Consider the following 14,280-nt stretch of genomic DNA (forward strand, 5'->3'; position numbering starts at 1 on the left):
CATTTCAGGTCATTTTTGCTTTTCAGCTAAATGCGGTACAAGATGCCAAGTCATACTTGTATAAATTGACCTATTAAAGTTATTTTTCATAACCTAAAACATTTGACTCCTTAATAGATCACAAAAACATAGGAAAGAATTAACCTAAAGTGTGCAGTCACATTCTTATTTCCTGCATCTTTGTTTATTTTGGGAAACAGCAATTGCCAGAATGTTCCAGGTCCAAAAGCATTCAGGAGCACTTTCAAGCCCTTTTAGTTGAACCAAATGGTTCAGAGTGCAAAAGGAAGAGTGTCGGGCTAGTGAAACTGGTGAAAGGAAGGTGTTCTTTTGCATCTGATGTCAGGCTTAGGAATAGTAAAAATCACTTCCAAAATGTTTTTAGATCAATTCTGGAAAATCCTTTCCCTTTAACTCCCAGAAATGTGACTAATGAAGAAGGAGATATTTTCTTGGCATAAAACGAAAGGCATCTCAAGAAATTTCGCCAAATCAAGTAACTCAATCTGCAACTTTCTGGCATTATCTAACATAGCTTTTAGTTAATTACAAACAGCTAAAAATCACTTTCCATGTCAGAGTAGAATCAAGTTTCCTCATATCACACACAAGAACTGGAATGCCTATAGGAATGACCCTATCATGGTCTATACATCATTCTGGATTGTGAGAAATAATCAATTATGGCAGAAATTACTCCATAATTTAAAATTACATTGACATGAAAGAAAATCTTTGTGAATACTTAATGTCAAATTCTATTTTACCTAACAATGCCCCATCGATATGCCACTAATCTTGAACAAGTCACTTAATCTCTCTGCAATTTCATTAAACTTGTCATTTTCAAATATTTTTTAAAGCACCAGAACTCAAATATGCAAAATATACAAAAACAGTTATTTCAGCTTGAGGATGGAGATTCTAACCTATCTGCTGCCCCTCTCTCACTGCCTGTGGTGGACCTTAGTCTCCCTTACAGAACATCTGCTTCGTATTATTCAAAACCCCCTGGACTAAATGAGTGGTAGAATAGTTGATGGCAGAGCACCAAAGGGCGTCATTTCAGGTAAAGACAAGGTCAGAAATAAAAGCACATATGTGGGAGTGTTCAAGGTAGAATTAAGGGAAGTACTCCAGAAACAACTTTATTTTATGAAAAATAACAATTTAGTTGGGTTTTGCTCTTTCTTTTTGTTTGACCTTGATATTAATGGAGACAATTTTGAGCAACAGATGTACAAGGCGTTGGAATAAGAATCTAGGAAGAGAGATAAATTCTTCAGCAAGGCAGATAGGCAAGGCTTCTGAAAGGCTGGCAGGAGGAAAAGAGAAAGGGTGAAGGCCTTGGCTTTGAGAAGTAAAGGAGAAAACTCCAAGTCCCTTATACTACATGGCCCAGTCTTCTTGGTCTAGCAAAGATTAAACTAATTCCTCAAAAAAGTGGTGGTATATGATAGGGGCTAAGTTGTAGAAGGAAGGATATTTAGGAATTTTAGTCAACCAAGTTGACTAAAAATGGGTAGAACCACATATGAGAATGTAAGTGAGAAAGAATATACTTATCATGGGCCCAACAAAGCCAATCAAAATGGAAAAGAATATATTGAATAATTGCAGGTTGTTTCATATAAATCCTTATTTCTTTAAACTGATGTAATTTCTTAGGATCATGTTAATGAAATTTGATTTCCTTTCCAGCTCTCCTGTTATCTGTCAGATTAGCCTCTGCTAACTACTAACCTTAACTAATTACTGCTGACTACTACTACTACTTACTACCTACTACTAACTACTAGCTACTAACATCTTCTATCTGCATTCACATTCTAACCCTACAATTTCAAAAACTTCTCAATGTTTTTTTAAATGACTTCACCTGTGCCAGACTTTCCCATTCACTCACGGACTGTTTCAGTAGACCACAGTGAAATGTAATGACAAGTGTTTTCAGTTAGGTTCGATTCAGCAACTCAAAATCCCATCAAAAATATAAATCAAGATTTACCAAATAACATGGCTTATTTTCACCACATTGCTTTTAATTTCATGTTACCTTTTCTAATGATTCTTTATATCTTTAAGTTGATAAATATAGTCAATAAAAAAGCTTTAACTGACTAGTCATAGAGCTGTAAATAAAAAGACAAAAAATAGGGTATTCTCATATTTGACTACTCCACCACAGAGCCCTTTTGTAAGAATTCTTCAGAAAATAAAATCACTCACTTCTAAAGACATCAATAGCATAATAGAAGTTTGTTATAGGTAAGCCTGTACAATGTAATTGATACCTTTTGTTTAACCAGTAATATTCTAACAAAAAAGCATAGGTTCAAAATTAGCAGTCAAGTTGAAGAAAGCATTGCAAAATATTGCCTAAGTTGAAAGAAACATGCCTATTCCCTGCACTAAGGCCTAAATGGCCCAATAGGTAAATTCATTTAGAAAGGGGCATGGAGACTGTCGAAAACCTACATTTAAGTGATAAAGACCCTCAGTGACATGTTTTAATTAAAAAATAATAATACAGGTCTAGTTATCATTTAGGAGTTGAATTAAAATAATAATTGTCTACAATGCTTTAAAAGATGTTTCCATCTTCATGCTGATTAGGCAATGGGCATTGTCTAGCTCTGCAGAAATTGGATAGGTAGTAAAATTTTGCACCATCAAGATATCTGCTATTGACATACACACTTGCCTACTGTAGCCAGCCCGCGAACAGCAGGTGCTTAGGAAGGTCAAGCTCACACACTTTCTATTTTTCGCGGAGGCTGTTTGCCCTAAAGTCTCAAAAATACCGCAGAGAACCATACTTGCCATCTGGAGCCTCCTGACATGAACAACATCAAGCGTAAGACAGGCATCTGGTATTTTCAGGTCACATATGATATGTGTTCAGCCAAATGATGATGGTCACTTCATCCTGGTCTCTAGTCATTATCAAGAAAGACTTAATTACAGCTGGCACCATGCTGCTTCTTTAGAGGTTCCCAAGCTAAGGGAAGTAATGACAGCATGGCTGGAGTTTTAAACAAGGAAAACAGTCATTGCAGGAACACCAAGCTGAGGCAATGAACACACTTTTGAGCTTCAGTTTCTCCACTTAGTGTTCCTCTTAGGAAGGTGGAAATGATGTCTCAAAGCATAGTACTCTTTTATAACTTTCTAAAATAATGGTTCTATTTGATCAGGACTCTAGAGTGCAATTCCTTTTGCTGAAGAGTGTGACATGTTTTCAAACACTGTCTTTGTAGTGATAAGAACACAGGATGAATTTAAACTCAATTCAGCTTTAGAACACTCAATATTCAACACAGGTTTAGCCAATAAAAATGTAGAGAGGGAGACATCAGAGTTCAGTTTTAAATGAATCCTTGGAAATATTACTTTTAAGTCCATTTTAGTTCTATAATATTATAAGAATTCAATATTTATCAAAGCTTATGGAATCAAAGCATCTGCAATTTCTCTAAAATAAAACTTTAATATTTTCTTTCATGGGAGAATTGTCTGAGACATTCACAGTGGTCTTGGAATTTCCAACATGTCAGATTGTAAAATCATTTTTTAAGGGTAAAAATAAGCACAGTGGTTCATCTAATCCTATAGACCATATAGCCTTAGGCAAAGTACTCAAGAAAATACAGATATTTATTTGTTTCTCTTGGTTTAGATATTGCATTGCTATCCATGGGGATGAGTGTGGATGGAAAAAATATACAGTCATTGCCACTTTCATGTCAAATATTCCTAAATGACTTATTTTCATTTGTATCTTTGGCTCCTATTAGTCAGATGGCTCTTTCAGTTCACTAGATCCTCCTAAATAATTTTAAATGGTAATAGCTGATTTTTAAACATGTTTTTATTTATTTTAGAGAGAGAGAGGATGGGAGAAGGATAGAAAAATAGAAATCGTGCACACCCTTACTGGGGATCAATCCTGAAACCCCAGGCATGTGCCCTGCCCAGGAATCAAACTTGGTTCCCAGGTCAACGCTCAACCACTGAACCACACTGGCTGGTCAGTAATAGCTGATTTTAAAGCAAATAGCTTTACCATTAAGACTAATACTTATGAATATCATTGCTTTTCTACAATAAATATTATTTTTTCATATATTCTTGAAGCTTTGTTTATATTGACGAATAAATTATTTTATATTTTATTATTTGCACCTATTTTAAAATGATATTGATCTATCATTACATGCTCTTTAAATGTTAAAAACCATCTGTAAAACCATGTGGTATTGGTGATTTTACATCAGACTAGTGGTCCGGTGCATGAATTTGAGCACGGGTGGAGTCCCCGGGGGTTGTGGGGAGGCAGAACGCAATTGGCCCTCCAAGTGGGCGATGGGACACCCTTGCCAGCCCGGGATCTGGATCCTTCCTGCTGACATTCATGCTGGTTGCTGGGAGCCACCTGGCAGCCTCTTTCATATTGTTTCTTCCTTGCGGAGCATCTAGGGAGTGGAAGATGCCTCGGTGTTGATGCTGACTTCTAAGAGGCGGGCAGCACTGTCAGGATATGCTGGGGGTGCTGGTTCATTGGTGCCTGGCCCGTTCTTCTGAGATGAGATGTGCAGGGATATTGAGGGAGTGAGTGGCTGCCCCTGGGTTGATGGGCCACTGGGATGGGTTAGTTAGCTGAGCAGCACTCCCACTGTGGGAGCGCAATGACCACCAGGGAGCATCTCGTGCATTGAATGTCTGACCCCTGGTGGTCAGTGCACATCATAGTGATCTGTGGTTACTGTCCTTCGGGTCGTCATTTGATTACTTAGGCTTTTATATATATAGACTAGAGGCCCAATGCACAAAATTCTTGCAAGGGATTCAGCCCCTGGAGCCACTATCTCTGTCTTGAGCCCCACCATCACAACTTAGTCCAGAAGGTCATCCAGTAGGATGACCAGTCTAATTAGCATAGTATGATTTTATTATTATAGATAGCATGATTCCTATAATTTTGTTCTTTCTCAAGATTGCTATGGTTATTTGGGGTCTTTTGTGGTTCCATATACATTTTAGTGAATAGTTATTCTACTTTTATGAAATATGCTATTGGTATTTTGATAGGAATTGCATTGCATCTATAGATTGCTTTGGACATTTTCACAATGTTAAGTCTTCCTATCCATGAGCATAGTGTACACTTCCATTTGTTTAAATCTTTGTCAATTTCTTTCTTCAGAGCTTTACAATTTTTTGAGTATTAGTCTTTTACTTCCTTGGTTAAATCTATTCCTAGGTTTGTTTGTTTGTTTTTTATGCAGTTGTAAATGGTATTTTTTTCTTAGTTTCCTTTCACCCTGGTGGTTTTAATTTAGACCTTTAATTACCATTCCAATCCTAGTATGGTAATTATATATTCTATTCCTTCCTTAATAAACATTGACAATTTATATTTTGCCAATAATTCACCCATCTCATCTAGGCTTTCAAAGTTCTTATAAAATTGCATATAGAATTCTCTTGAAGCTCAATTTTTTCAATACTGCTTTCTCCTTCCCAAACTTGTACATTTTTGTTCTCTCTTCTTTCCTTTAGCAGATCTTTGAAATATTTCTGTATATTATTGTGTGTGGAGTTTTTTTTTTCAAGGAACTTGCTTTTGGATTAATTTATTACTATTCTTTTCATTTTTAGCATTTGCCTTCCTTAATCCCCTTTGTTTCTTTGGACTGTTCTATTATTTTTAACATCTATATTAAGATCTTCTCTTATTTTGGATTTTCTCTGTAATAATGAAGACATTAAAACTATACATTTTCTTTTCTAATGCAAGTTTTCTCAGGGTCCATGGTTTTTGATATAAAATATTCTCCTTTCATTGCTTTTAAATTATTTCTTATTTAATCCAAAGGCTATCATAGAATGTTATCCTTAAGTTTCATGTACTTCTAACTTTCTGGTCACTTTGAAATAATCTATTCTTATTTTTGGATTATAATCAGAGTTAATGGGCTATGTAACATTTCTACTCTTATAAATGTTTAGGCACCCACACCTAGTGAAGAAGCAAGCTGTGGTTGCATTTTAAAAAGTGATGACCATTATAAAGTTTTTCCAAAGCTTTATTTTCATGGCAGGAGGTGGAGGGATCTGCTATCTTTCTTTACCCATATTTTATTATTTTTTGCACAATAAAATTGAATTCTATAATTCCACTAACAAGTACAGCTGTCATAAATAGATTTTGAAACACACACAGCTGCTTTAAAACTGAGTTGGTAGAAGTAGAAATGGGAGGGGACACAACAGTGTCTGGAATGCTCAGAGTGCCGGGTAACGAGAAATAATACATTTTATACAGAAGGGAGATCTGATAGATGGAGGAAGAAAACTATTTTGAGAACTTCTGCTGTTTTGCAAAATGTTATATAATTGCTGATACAACCATAACATTCTCTAGAAAACAATTGCATTATAGACTAGGCCTAATCTTTTGGGGGAACAAATACTGTTACTGGTACAAAATGAAAATGGCATGTGTGGTACATTTCTATTCTTTGTTACTTATTAATAAAGCCAATAAATAAAATGAATGGGAAATAGTTTGCCTCTCATTCTACTGGGAGCAACTTTGGAAATCCAGTCTGATAGGCAGCTAAGGCACAATAGTGGAAGAAATCCTAGAATAAGTTAGGAGACTTAGTTCTTTCAGAAATAAAAACATTTCATGCATTTATATTTTAGCTTCCATATATGAAAAGGAGGCTACTTGCCACTCTGTAGTCTTTATATAAAGTTGATAAATGAATCAAAAGAGTTTATATATGAGCAATTTTTCTAAAACATAAAAGTAGATTCAAGTTTAAATTTGTGTATCAAGTACAAGGTGGTACTTAAATCATTTTATTCATTACTTTGCAAATGGCACCTCCCTGTTTTCTGTTCCTTAACTTTGGGAGCAAGCTTAGGTCATCCACAATTAATATATTTTAGAAGAAGCATTTGCAAAGCATCCCATAGACCCCACTATAATCATATCTGTTTTCATTTTCCCACACTTGCTCTCTCAAGCAATTAGAGGCTGAGGGGAAAGTCCTGAAATTGTTTCTCAAGATTCAGATCTCTCCTGTTACCTTTAGACATTCTAGTGGGTTTCAAGGGTTCCCCTGATACCACTTTTCAAAAAGTGTGGTGCACCTTCGTAATCAGGCTTTCCCTGAAATAGCAGAAGGGTACAGAGTCTGGGTAACAAGGATGTGTATGTATTAAAAGCAGTAAGCCCTCTCTCCCTACACATTCCAACTCATTCTTGGCCCTCACTTAATTTGGGTCAAGTTAAAGCTTACAAGTCCCTTTAAAAGCAAAGAAAAATCCCACAGTGATGCTGTTAAATGGGGGCGGGGGCAGGAGCTGTGGGAGAGATAAGGCGAAGAAGCAGGAGGGAGGACTCTTTCATTGTTTAGAAACCTTTAATTTGTACCAAAACTGGTTCAGGATTTATATTATTCTCGATGTACATATGGCAAGTTTTTCTTCTGATTATCTGTTTTCCCCCCTAACTCATGCAACTATATAATAAACATTGCAAACTTACATGAAAAAAAAAAACTAGTTAATTCCCTCAAGGCTTATAAATGTCCTCAGTCGTGGATTCCATAATTATCTGCTTTGCCAACAAGCTGGCCATTTATGAATTCTTCATACAAAAAAGCTTCTTTCTTTACATCAGTTCCAGGAAGATAAAATAAAAAAGTAGATGGCAAAAACAATTTGAGCCTTAGATCAGGGTTCTTTATATTTATATTTTTAAAACTACTAAAATAATCACCTAGCATCATCAGTGCTTAAACATGAAATATTAAACTTGTAATCACCAAGGAAATATGAAAGACATGTGTTTTCTATTCCTTAATAGTAAATCATAACCACAGAAATAATATGACCTGGGATGACCCCAAAATTATAGATCCCATTAAGGAAGGGCATTATCTTCTAGAAACAACAAAAATAATGGTTTAGTATTTTATAAGTTCTTAAGATTATTAAATGCTGAATGCCCACATAGTAGACAATGATTCCACAAGGATTAGAAAATACCATAAAATATTAAGGCTGTAGACTTCATATTTTATATGAAGAGACTGAGGAGTTAACATATTACTTCCAAAATCTATTTGACAATTATGCTTAAAGTTTAATGCTTCATAGGGAGTATTAATTTGTGTTCTGATTCATCTTTATTTGTCAGCATTTATGTGTATTTAATGGCCCAGAGAATTTTTCCAGAAAATTTTCTAATGTTAGTTATCACAATTATCAAAGCTGTTTATATGATTAATTTGCTGTTTGGAAGAACCATTTGCCACACTCAGATCATCTTTCTCAATATGCCTTCTCAGTCTGCCTTTAGAATGTTCCCCTGTATAGCTCCACTATGTAAAACAAATCCAAAGACACTCATTACTACATAGATTATCTTTCTAGCACTATCTGGATAAGAGATATCTATTAGGTAACTCTCAGAATATATATATATATATATATATATATATATATATATATATATATATATATATATAAAATACAATGTTTAAAATACTATGATAGGAGGCTAGAGAGAGTCTTGGCAAAAACTCAATTGTTGAATCTCTTCCAACAGGTCTTAGGAAGTATAAGCCCCATAGGGAGACTGCAGTCCTGGTGAAGAAACAGCCTTTATTGAATCCTGTGTTTTAAATTTGAGGCAGGAATAATAAAGATCATTGTCAATATACAGGGTTGATGAACAGAGATTTGCTAGTATTCACATAGAAAATAATACGATAATTAATAAGTAACAATATAAGAATAAACTCTGTTTTGCATAACCACAATTGTAAACTTATGTTTGCCTCACCCTGCATATATTTAAATTTAAGGACTTAATTATTAAAAAGCTAATAAGAGAGGAGACCGGTTTGGCTCAATGGATAGAGCGTCGGACTGCGGACTGAAGGGTCCTGGGTTCGATTCCGGTCAAGGGCATGTACCTTGGTTGCGGGCACATTCCCAGCAGGGGTGTGCAAGAGGCAACTGATCAATGATTCTTTCTCATTGATGATCCCTCTCTCTTCCTCTCTGTAAAAAATCAATAAAATATATATATTTTTAAAAGTTAATAAGACTAATGTCATGTTGATGAGCACACATATATCAGATTAGAAGGTGAAGGCTCACATTAACTTCAGCATCCATTCACTACTACATTGTATATTCATGCTAAGTTTAGAGAAAATTTTAATTCACATACTGCATAATAACAAATATTAACAATCTTGTATGCTTACTTCATTAGATGCATGTTACATATGTACATTTGAGGGAAGATTAACATACCTTAAATACTTCTGAATTCATGTTTGATCATGTTTGCTTCTTGCTTGTTATGGAATAGCTAATTACTTCCATTTTGGCTTTCTGTGTAATTTCTGTAAAGAATTTTATTTTGTTGTAATGTTATCTTGCTTTATAATTGTTGGGCAATTCTTATTTGGATGTTCTTAAACTTTGGGTCCTAAGCTATGGAGTTGATTTAACAATCACAGAAAACATTTTATACTCACTTAAAAGAAAAAAATGTATCACTAATCTTACATAATTTGAGTATCTAAAGAGTTTCATCTACATAAGTTTAAGTAAAGAGAAATTAACCTTGCATTTATAAAATATTAAAGTGACTTATAGCATAATAAAGATTTTTACCAAGCTGGAAAAAAAGTCTGAAACTCCAGGGAGTTTTAAAAATCTGCCCACATAACAGTTACCTTGAGGATTCATTTAAATACTCATTAGTATTAAACCTTGCATTATAAATATCTAAATTTAGCAGGAAAAGATGAGTGTAGGAACTTCTGGTTAAACCTATTAATTTTTTTTTTAATCTGGGAATTTAAAGAAAGGCTTGAGAGTAGGTATATTTTTAGGACATGTTTTATTTATTACTGTCTTCCATGTCTAGCATAGTGCCTGGTATCCTATCTAATAAAGAGAGAATATGCTAATTGACCCTCATGCCATCACAAAGATGGCAGCACCCACAGCCAATAAGGAGGGAATATGCTAACTGACTACTCCTCCCTCAAATATGGTGGCACCCACAGTCACAAGACAGCAGTGCTCAGTCCCCTCAGCCCCCCAGCTGCCCAGGGCCACCCAAAACACAAGACACAGATGACGGCTGCCCTGCTGCCTGAGGCTCAGGTAACCAGGACAGGGCCTAGGCTTGCACTGTCTTGCCAGCAATAGCAGCAGAGGTGTGATGGGGGCATCACCTTCCCCTGATCGCCAGGTCACCTCCCACCCCTGAGGGTTCCCAGACTGTGAGAGGGGGCAGGCAAGGCTCAGGGATCTCCCTCCAGTGCATGAATTTTCATGCACCGGGCCTCTAGTATAATAGATTATAAATATTTGCTAAAAGAATGAGAACTACATTTTTAAGTGTAGGCCATGAATATGGTTCTGGGTGATGCCCCAGGGTTTTTGAACTCACACTCAATTAATCAAACATTGCCTCTAGATGCACAATAAAAGGTGCTTTGTACCTGCAGAGTTTCAGAACCTGACAGACAAGAAGGTTGTGTACATGATTTTAACAGTCACTAAACCAGCTTGTGTCCTGGTTTGTCCTTGTTGTAGCTGTTTTTTGTTTTGTTTTATTTTATTTATTTATTTTTTTTAGCAGCCAGATCTGCTTGGCATGGTAATATGCTAATATCTGAGTGCTATTTTAGGAAAGTTCCCAGTCAGGTAATTCATCAGAGGAACTAAACCTCACAAAAAAAAAAAAAAAAAAAAAAAAAAAAAGTAGCATGAGTAGGAAGGAAGAAAGGTTGGGACCAAAAGAATGGGGTTCCGTAGAGAAATATATATGTAAAACTTCCCTTTTCTTCCAACTCTTTTTCAGTGTTCTTCTACCTCCATTCCATTCCATCTCCCTCTCCTCTAACTCTCCTTTATAAAAAATAAAAAATAAATAAAAAGAAAGAAAAGAAAAAAACACCTTTACTTAGCCCTGACCTGTGTGGCTCAGTTGGTTGGGCGTCATCCTGTGCACCAAAAGATTGCCACTTTGATTCAGTCAGAGCACATGCTTGTGTTGAGTGCAGTAGGCAGCCAATTGATGTTAAGCTCACATCTATGTTTCTCTTTCTATCCCTCTCCCTTCCCCCCCCCCTTTAAAAATCAATAATATAAAATGACTAAAAGTTGCCTTTTCTTAGGCATAACTCAGATTCCAAAGCAAGCTGCTGGCTTATTTAGGACATCCAATGTTCTGGGGTAGGAAGATTTTTAATTAAAGAATACTAACTTATATTGAGTTTTATTTGATCTATGTAACTGACTTAAGAAAATCAGGTAAGGGCTAGCTAATACCACAGAAAAATAACTTAATCTACACAAATCTTTCATGCCAAGATCTATGATCCTCTTCCCGTGCAAATAAAGGCTTCTCCATGGAATACTTGGAGATCATTCTTTCCAACCAGTCTCACTTCTAATAAGATGACTGTTATGAGATGGCAACATTTATAAAAGACAGTTGAGAAGAGAATGATGTTGAAAAACTTTCCCAAGTTCCCTTTAAGTATTTGTGAGTGATTATCAGAATACTGAAATTCCAAGATCACACTTGTAAATTGATTTTACTAACTTTCTACTTTGAAAAAGAAAGTAAGACAACTTGCAGTGAAAACTTAAGTGCAAGTAAGCCAAAATATTTAACACAATTCAGAAACAGGGAACAAAAGTTAGAGAAATGAGAGGACAAAGGATTCTTAAATTCTGTTGAGGAAAAGGAGCACAAAATTTAGTGGGGAATTTCTTATTTACCAGAGACCAAAGAAAATAATACAATGGGATCATATCTCTCAATTTTGAGCTAAAGAGAACATACCAGTTCTTCAGCAACAATAAATAGTTAAGACCAAAAAAGGGAGAAAAGAAGGGAGGAAGTAAGAAGTAAAGGCTCAGAAGTGAAATGTCTATTGAACATTTACAATACATAAAATTTACACACATTATTGCATTTAATTGTGAGCATAACTCTGTCAAGTAAATATTAATTTTATAGTAGGAAAAACCAATATCACAAATAGTAAGTGATGAAATTGGAACTTCATGTATCTGATTCTATAGCTCATAAAACACACTCGGAGAAATGAATATCCCCTACCTCTATCTCATCTGCACCTTCCAAATCAAAGCATGGGTGTATATGTATTCATGTACATAATTGTTTCTTCTATACCCAAGCTATATTCAGAAAGTATAACAGAAATTTCATGAAAATGCCAGAAATAGCAGCTACAGGTTCAGCATTCTCATTTCAACTACTATAATGGTAGTAATATCTCCCCTATTTACATGAAATATAAAACGCCTTGTTGTACTTTATTATAGCCAAATATTAAGAGGAAAATAGGCATATCTAATTTGTTACTTGCTGTACTGCTCTTTACAGTTTTATCTGTATGGGGGCATCTAAGAGTATGCCGAGGTCTCAACTTCAGGGAGGAAAGTAGTAACATCATATGCAGAGGCCAGTGAACTGGGTTGTTTTTTTGTTTGTTTTTTTGTGTTTTTTTTTCCTACTACAACACTCCCCAATAAAGTGGCCCATTTCAGAAAACAGTGTCTGAACCTATCTTCATTCCAGTCTAGCATCACTTGCCAAGGAATCCAATGTAATAGTTTCAACAGGTAGAGGGGATCGGCGACCTAGAAGGTTGAGAGGAGCTGGGCTGTTGGGTCCCAGTGGGAAAAGAGCCTCCAGCTCCAAAGGCAGGAATGGGCAAAAACTAGGCAAGTTCCATATAGAAATCCAAGTAGGAAACCTGTCAGGAGTCTACGTATGTAGACGAAGCCTGAAAGCTATAGGTAAGGGAAGCGGTTTCAAATGAAGAAGGCTCCGTTCTTTTTGGGTCTGAGCCAGGTAACACGGAAATTTCAGCATAAAAGACTGAGTTCCTACAGCTGTGCAGAGCGGAGTGAGCAGTGTCAGACAATGGGCACGCAGGACAATGTTCAATATATTCTTATTCTCTGGCAAAGAAGCACAGATGGATGAAGTGACTTGCACAAGCATCATCCTGTGGCAAAATCATGACCAGAACTCATATTCTCTGGGTTTTCTTTTAAAGAGCCCTGACCCATTTCTGTGGGGGACCTTACAGTAAAGGAGACAAGATTGGAAATAGTGGTTGTGTTTCAGATGTCTCATTGATTCTCTCTTTGATCTGTTTGCACCATAATCACAGCCAGTCTGACCATTTGCATCACACAGGGCTTTACTGAACCAGGGTCCCTGTGGCTGTTTTAATATTTAAAGTAATAATAATTGTATAATATAATCTAATTTGAAGTTCCTTCATGGGCCACATATATTTGAATTATCTATACAAATAATTCATGATTACTTTTAACTATATAGACAGCAATAGGTTAACCCAAAAAGGTAGGAAATTCTAAAATTGCATTATTGGGAACTATATGATGTCTTCTCCCTCTTACCCCCAAAACGTATATTAATGGATTTATTTTTACTGAAAGCCAACATTAGAATTAAAGTCTATATATGACACCCCAAATAGTTAAATACATGCAGAGAAGCAAACATTGAGTGCCTTTTCCCACTGGATACGGGGAATTCTATAAAATAGCATACAATTTTATTCCATTTAAATTGAGTAGCACTTGTCACAAACTATTATTTATGTTTTCTACAAGTTTTAAATTAGTCACTGAATAGGTTGTCAAAATAGTTGCACTGGTTTATGTATGCATTGTAAATTCTGGCACAATTTCCAATTCTAAAAACTAAACTAGACATTAAAAGTATAATTTCTGTTCTTGTTCTCTATTTTCAGTGCTTGCCACAATATTTAGTATTTAATAATGTGCATATGAAACAAAAATATTCTTAGTTCTGTTAACTAACAGCACTCTGGTATATGACCTTTGCAACTACAATGGCTATTTCAGAATTGTATTTTTACTAATTATAACTAAGACACATATGCCAGAGATAGCAATCCAAATTGACTTGAGATTCCTTCACAAAATTGTCTTTCTAATTGTACTGCCTTTCATTAATTATGTCTTATTGTCACATTGTATTATATCTGTGCACAGCATGATGTTAAAGAACAGAAGGCAGGGAATGAGAAGCAGTGTGAAACGTTGTAGGCATTACATTTTAACGAGATAACATTTGTGTTGAATCTGAATGCCTGCAGTTAATTCAGAGAACAAGTATTTTAGTTAAAATTTTAACAT

General features: G+C 35.5%; 1 protein-coding gene across 1 annotated transcript in view; it reads left to right on the forward strand.

Moving 5' to 3' along the window:
- The window catches only part of LOC118709755 (potassium voltage-gated channel subfamily H member 7), a 76,864-nt gene that overhangs the window by 29,379 nt on the left and 33,205 nt on the right, over window positions 1-14,280 (forward strand). The window lies entirely within an intron of this gene.

This window comes from Pipistrellus kuhlii, unplaced genomic scaffold (assembly GCF_014108245.1).
Source record: "Pipistrellus kuhlii isolate mPipKuh1 unplaced genomic scaffold, mPipKuh1.p scaffold_m20_p_7, whole genome shotgun sequence".
NCBI lineage: Eukaryota > Metazoa > Chordata > Mammalia > Chiroptera > Vespertilionidae > Pipistrellus > Pipistrellus kuhlii.